The 11,238-nt window shown below is 39.7% G+C and overlaps 1 pseudogene; it reads left to right on the plus strand.

Annotated features, from left to right (window-relative positions):
* Nucleotides 1–8,422: 8,422 nt before the first annotated feature.
* On the plus strand, nt 8,423–9,769 carry LOC114514123 (annotated as a pseudogene).
* The last annotated feature ends 1,469 nt before the right edge of the window (nt 9,770–11,238 follow it).

Raw genomic sequence — 11,238 nt, forward strand, 5'->3', positions numbered from 1 at the left:
TAATTGAGAAGTGAGGGTGATTTCCCGGGAGCTGGAAAGAAGCAAATTTTGGGAGGGTTTAGAGTTGTGGAAACAGGAGGATAAAATAATGAATTTAGTTTAGGACTTCCAGAATTTGAAATTTGCGGTAGTGTTCCTAACGAGTTAGAAATATAGATCTGCCATTCCAGAGACGGGGCAACTGCAGATTTATTGAGAAGATGGTAGTGTGAAAGAATAAAATTACCTAGATAATGAAGAAAATGAGAGTAGAAAAGGTGTAGAAAGGTTACAGATCCAGAATTTACTACATGCACATCTCAGTCATATTGCAGGTTGGGCTCCAGACCACTGCAATAAAACCAGTATCACAGTAGAACTAGTCACATGAATTTTGGGGTTTCTTCGTGCATTTAAAAGTTATTACAGGACACAGGTCTCAGGTGTGGGTGGTTCTGACAGTGCTGTTGTTACTAAATGTTAACATGTAGCACAGCATTTCTCAGATGCAGCTGTAATGGGATGAGCTTGACCAAGCACCCAACATCACTACTTTAGCCAACTGCCAAGAAGAAAACATAATTAACTGAATAGTGTGTGTAAGAAATGGCCAAACATCCCTCCCGGGAGACAGAGCTTTGGTTATGAATCCCATCTCCTTTACTTCCTGCAAGTAAATAAAACTACCAAATAACCAACATGTCTTGTGTTTTTTTAAATTAAATTAATTTTTTTTTTTGTTTTAGAGAGAGGGGAAAGGAGGGGAAAAGAGAGGGAGAGAACTAATGATGTGAGAGACAAACATCAACCTTCTGTACTGGTGACTGCAGACCAAACCTACCTCTTGACCAGGAATCGAACCTGTAAACCAATGAGACCTAAAAGACATATACAGAACACTTCATACAATAGTGATAGAATATATATTCTTTCATTTTTTCACTTTTTAAATATATATTTTATTGATTATGCTACTACAGTTGTCTCATTTCCCCCTTCACTCCCCTCTGCCCTGTACACCCTCTCCCATCTACATTGCCCCCCTTTAGTTCATGTTCATGTGTCATACATATAAGTTCTTTGGCTTCTATATTTCCTATACTATTCTTACCCTCTCCCTGCCTATTTTCTACCTACCATTTATGCTACTTATTCTCTGTACCTTTCTCTCTTTTCTCCCTCTCCCACTCCCCTGTTGATAACCCTCCATGTGATCTCCATTTCTGTGGTTCTGTTCCTGTTCTAGTTGTTTGCTTAGTTTGCTTTTCTTTTTTGTTTTAGGTGTGGTTGTTAATAATTGTGAGTTTGTTGTCATTTTACTGTTCATATTTTTTATCTTCTTTTTCTTAGATAAGTCCCTTTAACATTTTATATATAAGGGCTTGGTGATGAACTTGTGTGATTTAACTAACCAACAGTTCCCTCTGGGAGAAGGGCCAGTTCTCCCTGAGAGACAGCATGCTTATATTTCATTTTTACAATAAAGGTCACAGCTTTGTCATAAACAGGGAGGATTCTCAATGTTCCTTTAACCCGTCACATGAGTATGCCCATCTAGGCCAAACACTTTATAAGGAGCACTACCTAAATGTTCTTCATCAGTTGAGAGATGCAATGTGATGAAAACGGCTGCAGGAATGGGCATCTGGTGATTGGCAGCTTCATCACGACAATGCACCTGTTCACGCATCACGTCTTTTGCAGTTTTTTGGTGAAACATCAAGTTATCCAAGTGACTCAGCCCCTCTACTGCCCAGATTTGGTACCCTGTGACTTCTGACTTTTTCCAAAACTAAAATCACCTTTGAAGGGAAGAGAATTCTGAACATTCATGAAATTCAGGAAAATATGACGGGGCAGCTGATGGTGACTGGGAGAAATGGTGTGAAGTTCCAAGGCACTTACTTTGAAAGGGACTGAGGCGTTGTTGTCCTATGTACAATGTTTCTTGTTTCTTGTATCTTTTTCAATAAATGTCTCTATTTTTCATAGTACTTGGTTGGATGCTTTCTAGACAAACCTTGTATATGTTTTGGCTACTATATTCCCTATGCTGTCCTTTACATCCCCATGACTATTCTGTAACAACCAATTTGTACTTCTTAATCCCTTCACCTTTTTTGCACATTCCCTCAACCCTTCTCCAATCTGTCAACCACCAAAATTTTCTTTGTATTTATGATTCTGTTTCTGTTCTGCTTGTTCATTTATTTCATTTTTTTAGATTCAATTCCTGATAGGTATGTGTTTAAGACATTTTATTATTCATAGTTTCTATCTTTTTTTCTTAAATAAGTTTCTTTAACCTTTCAAATAATAATAGTTTGGTGATGATGAACTTCAGTTTTTTTCTTGTCTGGGAAACTCTTTATCTGCCCTTCCATTCTAAATGACAGCTTTGCTGGGTACAGCAATCTTGGCTATAGGTCCCTGCTTTTCATGACTTTGATTATTTCTTGCCAATCCTCCTAGCCTTGAAGTTTCATTTGAGAAATTAGCTAACAGCCTTATAGGAATTCCCCTGTGGGTAACTAACTGCTTTTCTCTTGCTGCTTTTAAGATTCTCTCTTTGTCTTTAATTTTTGATATTTTAATTATGATGTGTCTTGGTGTGGGCCTCTTTGGATTCATCTTGTTTGGTACTCTCTGTGCTTCCTGGACTTGCATATCTATTTCCTTCATCAAATTAGGGAAGTTTTCTGTCATTTTTTCAAATATGTTTTCAAATGTTTGCTCTCTCTATTCTCCTACCAGCACCCCCATGATGCAAATGTTGGTTCACCTGAAGTTGTCCAAGAGGATCCTTCCAAATCCTCATTTTTTAAATTCTTTTTTCTTCTTGCTGTTCTTATTGGGTATTATTTGCTTCCTTATATTCCAAATCACTGATCTGAATCTTGGCTTCATCCACTCTACTGTTGATTCCTTATAAATTATTCTTCATTTCAGTTAGTATATTTTTCATTTCTGACTGGTTCTTTTTAATGGTTTCCATGTCCTTTTTTAAGCTGTTGAAGTTCTCTCTGAGTTCATATGCTCTTACCCGAGGTTCATTGAGCATCCTTATGACCAGTGTTTTGAACTCTGCATCTCATAGATTTCTTGTCTCCATTTTGTTTAGTTCTTTCTCTGGAGTTTTGCTCTTTTATTCATTTTGGCCATGTTTCTTTGTTTCCTCAGTTTGGCAGCGCCCCTGTGTTTTGTTTTTATGTGTTAGGTAGAACTTCTACAATTCCTTCGCTTGGTAGACTAATGTAGCAAATGCCCTGTAGGATCCAATGACACAGCCTCCCCTACAAACTCAAGCTAGGTACCCTAGTTACAACCACCATGTGGGTTATGTACACCCTCCTCTTGTAGTTGAAACTTGGTTAATGTTGGCAGGTCAATAGGAGGGGTTTACCCAGGCCAACCAGCTACAAGGACTGGTTTTGACCACTCATCACCACCCCCAGACCACCATCATGGATAAGCTGTGAAGAGGCCCAATTCACAGAGCAGAACTTACTTCAGCAGGGCTCTGGTGCCCACTGAGACTGCTCCTTGAGTGTGTTGCTTGTGGAGGGGGTTGGGTGTGGTGCTCCAGAGTGGTGTGTAGCTGTCCATCAGGTGTACTGGCTCTGGGGCCTCCTTGGAGGTTCAGACCAAGGTCAGTCACTGCCTGTGTTCTGTCTGGGGCCCCCTGGCATAAGCTACAAAGCTATCTGCAGATGACTGCTACTTGTGCTGGGCTTAGAGATGCCTATGGGAGGCCAAGCTGTGTACTGAGACCAGCTGCTGCTAAAGTGGGGTCTGGGGCCATTTACCCAGAGGTATGGGGTTCACTGAGGCCAGATGTTGCTTGTTTAAGAGGATTTAGAAAAATCTGAAGCATAAGCCAAGACAAGTCATTTGTATGGAAAAGCCACTGGAAACAGCTTGGGTGGGCCAAGAAGTTTGTGGGATGGAGCCTCAGGGAATCATCAGTGTGGTGCAAATAGTGGGAGCCAACTTGATTGAGTCTCAGATATGGCACCCACCTGCCAGCTCTGTGGGGATAGGGCTTAGAAAAGGAACAATGACCTCTGCCAGCACTTCTGTCTGGGAGAAAGGTGTCCCCCAGCTTTTGTCCTGACGCTAGACATTTTCGTTCCTACCCGTATGCCTATGGTGCCTTTCAAGCTGCTGGTCTAACGCTGGAGCTCAGAGAAAGTAAATCCATACATGGGCCCTTTAAGAGAAACTTCCTGGGAATACAGCAGTTTCTGTTTCTCACAGCCTCAATTCCCACTGGTTTTTACAGCCAGGAGTTGTGGGGACTTATCTTCTGTGCACTGGAACCCTGGTCTGGGGGATCTGGTATGGGACTGCAACCCCTCACTTTCAAGACATCCCTCCCAATTTTTATCCACCACATGTGGGTGTGGAACCAGCCTATCTTGTGTCTCTGACACTCCTACCAATCTTGATGTGATTGCTTTTTAAAATTTCTGTAGTTATAGGACTTCCATTCAGCTCAATTTCTGGAAGTTCTGAGTAATGGTTGTTCCGTAATTTTGATGTGTTTGTGTGAGGAAGAGAGCTGTTTTTACATAGGCTGCTGTCTTTGCTTCTGAAACAAGATGAACTGTACATTGTGGGTTCAATCACCAGTCGGGGTGCATTCAAAAGGAATTGATTGATGTTTCTCTCTCATGTAGATGTCTCCCTCTCTCTTATGTGCCTCTTTTAATTTATTTCTCTTTCCAATGACTGTTGGCACCTGAGCTTTCTGCCTTGGTGACCTTCTGTACCTGGTCTATTATCCTTGCTTCAGTTTTGTTTGTGCGTAAGTGAAAAACAGAGCTTTGAAGACAATTAACTGAACTAGAGCTTAATATCCATAACTATATATTATAGAGTCTATTGAAACACAATTTCTCCCCTACAATTACCCTTATTTTTATCAAAGACCCATATCAGGAAATACTCATTTACTGCATTAAGTCCAGTTTCAATTTGGTCTGATTATTTGCATAAACACAAGAGAATAGCAATTGATCATACAGTTTCCCTTAAATGTCCTTTGTTGGAATCTTATAAGGAATTTCCAGACTCAGCTTTAATTAGCCCCACAGGGTGGAAAAGCCAAGCCACCAAGTTGCCATCAGGTTTTGCCTTCAATATCTATAACTCTAGGTGAGTCCCTTAGGTTCTCAAGGTCCCCCAAATGTCTTGGGGTTCTTCTTTGCCATCTGCCAGGAAAGCAGCCTTCACTCCTTACCTGGAAGAACTGCCATAAACCTTATCAGTAAGCAAGGGGACTTTATTGGCTTCAAAGTCAATCTTTATTCCTTAAAGCTTTTGCTGACATCTAGAGTTTAGGCGTGTCTCTCTAAGATGTGACATTTCAGTCAAAGTCTTGGTTAATAGAATCATAATTAGAAACTGGTTGTATGTGTCCGGTTATGAAGAAATCAGATTCTTACTGGATTTATGCAAAAACATATATTTCCATAAAAATAATAGTACTCATTCTAGTGCTTCCAAATTCCAGAGGGATTAGGTAAGGAGGAAAAAAAAGCCTCAATATTGTTTATAAATGTATAATTTACCAGTTGATTTAGGGAAAAAATCAAGTTTCCTTATGTATGAAAAACAGAAGGATTAAAAATTAGTAATATTTTCAACAAAAAAGTTACAAAAACTACAATTATCTTTAGTTAATTCTGTCCCATAATCAATTTTTGTTTATCCTGATTATTTGCCAATATTTCTATAAATCCTTTTATTCCATAGACTTCCAGTAATTTTCATGCAGTTTAATAATATAATCTGAAAATTTATTGTCAGAAATATGTAATTTAGAATAAGTTAGAATTCTTTCCATAGATTGTTCTGAAGATGTAACATATTTGTAAATGCATCAAGGTAAAACAATGACTGCCCCATGACAAAAAAAAGTTAATACAACATGGTTACAGATTTGATTATAATGCAGTTGACAAAAGAATTTGCTTTCCTGTACCTATACTTTAAGATAACTAAAATTATAAATGGAAGTATATCAGAACATTGTAGACTCTTGGAGATTTTTATATATCTCTAGAACATTTGCTTTAATAAAAATCTGTGTATACAGATAGAACATAGTTACTACTTATTTATTTGACAAAGCTTCCTGTGTATTGTAAGCATATCAAGTAGCCTAATTGCTTCAAAATTTCTTCTTCATGAGGAGAAACAAAACAAAACAAAAAAATACCTGCAGCATTCCAGGGACATAATGGAATGACCCAAAGACAATTTTTGGTTGAGAAAAAAGTCTCTTAAAATTTAATCTGTGGAAGGCTGTCAAACATATCTGACCAAAGGTTATATGTCATTATGAAACAATATTAAATTATTTATTTATACAAAGTGACAATAAATGTATCAAACATAAATACAGGCCAGCAAACTTTAGTTCTTTTGATAAGGAATATGGGGTTTTAAGTAATAAAGTACCTGATTAACACAATATAGCACATAGCTACTTTTATTATGGATTTATTTATTTTTAGAAAGAGGGGAAGGGAGGGAGAATGAAAGGGAGAGAACCATCAATGTGTGATTGCCCCTCATGCACCCCCACTGGGTACCTGACCCATAACCCAGGCATGTAACTGGGTATCAAACCAGCAAACCTTTGGTTAGGAGGCCAGTGCTCAATCCACTGAGCCACACCAGCCAGGGCCACATAACCATTTAGAAAATATACATAGAGTCTTGACTTCTGGTTAAGATGTAGGTGTAGGTAAACATGCTTTGCCTCCTTGAGCAACCACAGAAAGAATTACAACTAGATCACAAAACAAATAATACTGAGAACTGTAAGAAAATCGAGCTGTAGGGCAGTCAGACAACCAAGGATTTAAAGAAGCAACATTTATCCAGATGGGTGCCTTTTCTACAATAGGCTATGCTACTAAGATAGGGAGCCAAAGAAACTATCTAATATACAGAAACAAACACAGGGAGGCTGCTAAATTGAGGAGACAAAGAAATATGGCCCAAATGAAAGAACAGAACAAAACTCCAGAAAAAGAACTAAACAAAATGGAGATAACTAACCTATCAGATGCAGAGATCAAAACACTGGTGATCAGGATGGTTGAAGGGCTCATTGTGTACAGCAACAAAATAAAAAAGACACAGGAAGTAATGAAGTTTACACTAAGTGAAATAAAGAAAAATCTACAGGAAACCATCAGTGGAAGGGATGAAACCAGGATTCAGATCAACAATTTGGAACATAAGGAAGAAATAATCATTCAACCAGAACAAGAAGAAAAAAGAATTAAAAATACAAGGATAGTAGCCCTGGCTGGCGTAGCTCAGTGGATTGAGCGCGGGCTGGGAACCAAAGTGTCCCAGGTTCGATTCCCAGCCAGGGTACATTCTTGGGTTGCAGGCCATAACCCCCAGCAACCGTACATTGATGTTTCTCTCTCTCTATCTCCCTCCCTTCCCTCTCTAAAAAATAAATAAATAAAATATTTAAAAAAAAATACAAGGATAGTATAAGGGGTCTCTGGGGGCATCTCCAAATGTAACAACATTTGAATTATAGGGATGCCAGAAGGAGAAGAGGAAGAACAAGAAATTGAAAACTTATTTGAAAAAATGATGAAAGAAAACTTCCCTAACTTGGTGAAGGAAACAGACATACAAGTCCAGGAAGCACAGAGAGTCCCAAACAAGTTGGACCCAAAGAGGACCATGCCCAGACACATCATCATTAAAATGCCACAAGTTAAACAGAGAATCTTGAAAGGAGCAAGAGAAATGCAGAGAGTTACCTACAAAGGAGTTCCCATAAAACTGTCATTGATTTCTCAAAACAAACTTTGTAGGCTAGAAGGGATTGACAAGAAGTATACAACAGTGATGAAACATCCAAGGACCTACATCCAAGATTACTCTATCCAGCAAAACTATCATTTAGAATGGAAGGGCAGATAAAGTGCTTCTCAGATGAGGCAAAGCTAAAGGAGTTCACCATCATCAAGCCCATATTACATGAAATGTTAAAGGGATTTATCTCAGAAAAAGAAGATCATTACTGTGAACATTAAAATGAAAACAAATTCACAACTATCAACAATTCAATCTGAAAAAACAAACTAAGCAAACAACCAGAACAGAAACAGAATCATAGATATGGAGATCATTTGGAGGGTTATAAGCTAGGATAGGAAAGGGGGGAAGAGGGAAAAGTTTCAGGGATTAAGAAGCATAATTGGCAAGAAGAAAACAGACAGGGGGTGTTAACATTAGTATAGGAAAGGGAGTAGTCAAAGAGCTTATATTCACATCCCAGGGACATTAACTAAGGAGAGGGACTGGTGGAGGAAATGGGGTTACCGGGAGGAAGGGGATAAGGGCGGGGGTAATTGGAAGAACTGTAATAGCATAATCAATAAAATATATTAAAAATAAAAATAAAAAATATAGAATCTTTGCTTTCTAGGCAGATACAGTAAACCTTTTTCCCTTTTAACAGACTGAAGACCAAAACAAATTCTTTATTAGATTACTTTCTGGTATTTAGGATAGAAGGGCAGCAGCCACTGGAAAGCAGGTCTGTGTAGAGGGTTTGGGGTAGGGATCTGGCGTAGGGGGGCTGCAGTGGATGCTACTTAGTGTCTAGCCAGGCCTTCACGGTATTCCTCTCCACTCCTGGGGCTCTGGTGGTACATGACGACCACCTTCAGGCCGGTCCAGCTGGCAGTATTGGATGGTGGGATGCTGCGAACCGGGAAGTGTTTCTGGTGCTCCAGTGGCTGCACATGACCATTTTCCCCCCAAGTGTCTCACCCTGCAGGAAGTTCCTGGTGTCCGGCAACAATTATGGGGAAATATCCATCTTCAACTTGTCTGCTGCTTTCAGCTCCAAGGCCAAAAAAGAAAGTAAGAAACCCACAGTGACCTTCCAAGCCTATGACGGGCCCGTCTACAGCATGGTCTCCCCCCTTGGACATTTGTTCAGCGCTGGAGATGGGGAGGTGAAGGCCTGGGTTTGGGTGGAGATCCTCAAGAAGGACCAGCCTGGAAGTGCCTGAGATCAATGCTTTGCTTCTTGTCCCCAAGGAGAATTCCCTCATTTTGGCAGGGGCAGACTGCCAGTTGCCTATGATGGACCTAGAGATGGGGACTTTCACACAAGCACTTCCCGACCACAGAGACTACATCCACTGCCTGGCACTGCGGAAGCGAAACCCTGAGGAGCTGTCAGGCAGTGAAGATGGGGTTGTGCAGCTTTGGGACCTCCACATGGCCAAGGAGGTCCAGACTATGGAGGTCTACAAGCACAAGGAGTGCTCAAGGTCCCACAATGGGTGCTGGATTAGATGTTTGGCAACTGACTCAGACTGGATGGTCTGTGGAAGGGGCCCAGCACTCAACCTCTGGCATCTCTGATCCTCCACGCCCACCACCATTTTCCCCATGTGGGCACCACAAAAGCATGTCACCTTATATCAAGACCTGATTCTGTCAGCTGGTCCAGGCTCCTGTGTCAATCAGTGGCAGCTGAGTGGGGAGCTTAAGGCTTGGGTGCCTGGCCTCTCCCAAGGACTGCTCAGCCTCAGCCTCAACCAACAACCAGCAGCACCAGAGTGCAAGATGCTGACAGCTGCAGGTAGCAGCTGCCCCGTGCATGTGTTCACCAATCTGGGCTACAGCACCTTCTCCCCATCTTTCTGACCTCCGGCAACTCCCTCTCTTTGCATTCCAGGGGTCTGAACTGGTTTTTCTTTTTACAAATAAAATTTCAGGCTTTTCAAAAAAATTACATTTTGGTATTTAGATTCATTTACCTAATTATATTTATTACTCAGCTTGCTTACATAATTTCCTTTCACAATCTATCTTTACAAACCTTCAATTTGCATGGACTCTATGATGTATACAATCTTTCTGAAATTTACACAGTCCCTTTTAGTTTCCTTGTAGTAAGTCATTCAGAAATAACCAACTTAGGAACAAATTATTTTCTTCTTTTACATTAATAAGTGTTTTTATATTTTATACTTTCTTTTACCAGACTATACAATTTCTTTTCAACTTAATTAAAATTCTTAATCCTTAGAAATCTTGATTTTTAGTGACAATTAAAAGTAATTAGCATTCTGTAGATTGATGCTTTTATAAATACACATCATAATTTTTAGAAACAGGTTTTCTTCCCCCACTGGTAAACATGGTGACATTTTCAAGAGACATACTTATTTCATATAAAGTATTTATTTATTTTTAAAATGATCTTTATTTTTATTTCTTAGTTTATTTTTATTTTTAATATAGTTTATTGATTATGCTATTACAGTTGTCCCATTACCCCCCCTTCATTCTCTTCCACCCTGCACACTCTCTCCCACCCACATTCCCCCACTTTAGTTCATGCCCATGTGTCATAAGTTCTTTAGCTTCTACATTTCCCATAGTATTCTTGCCTTCCCCCTATTTTCTACCTACCATCTATGCTACTTATTCTCTGTGCCTTTCCCCCCCCTTTCTCCTCCTCCCACTCCCTTGTTGTTAACCCTCCATGTGATCTCCATTTTTATGGTTCTGTTCCTGTTCTAGTTGTTTGCTTAGTTTGTTTTTGTTTTTGTTTTAGGTGTGGTTGTTATAATTGTCAGTTTGTTGTCCTTTTACTATACATATTTTTTATCTTCTTTTTCTTAGATAAATCCCTTTAACATTTCATAAAATAAGGGCTTGGTGATGATGAACTCCTTTAACTTGACGTTATCTGAGAAGCACTTTATCTGCCCTTCCATTCTAAATGAAAGCTTTGCTGGATAGAGCAATCTCAGATGTGTAGGTCCTTGCCTTTTATGACTTGGAATACTTCTTTCCAGCCCCTTCTTGCCTGCAAGATCTCTTTTGAGAAATCAGCTGACAGTCTAATGGGAACTCCTTTGTAGGTTACTGTCTCCTTATCTCTTGCTGCTTCTAGGATTCTCCCCTTCATTTTTACCTTGGCTAATGTAATTCTGATGTGCCTTGGTGTGTTCCTCCTTGGGTCCAACTTCTTTGGGACTCTCTGAGCTTCCTGGACTTTCTGGAAGTCTATTTCCTTTGCCACATTGGGGAAGTTTTCCTTTACTATTTGTTCAAATAACTTTTCCACTTGTTGCTCTTCCTCTTCCCCTTCTGGTACCCCTATAATTCAGCTGTTGGAATGTTTAAAGATGTCCTGGAGGTTCCTAACCCTCTCCTCATTTTTTTGAATTCTTATTTCTTCATTCTTTA

The sequence above is a fragment of the Phyllostomus discolor genome, chromosome 2 (genome assembly GCF_004126475.2).
Source record: "Phyllostomus discolor isolate MPI-MPIP mPhyDis1 chromosome 2, mPhyDis1.pri.v3, whole genome shotgun sequence".
Taxonomy (NCBI): domain Eukaryota; kingdom Metazoa; phylum Chordata; class Mammalia; order Chiroptera; family Phyllostomidae; genus Phyllostomus; species Phyllostomus discolor.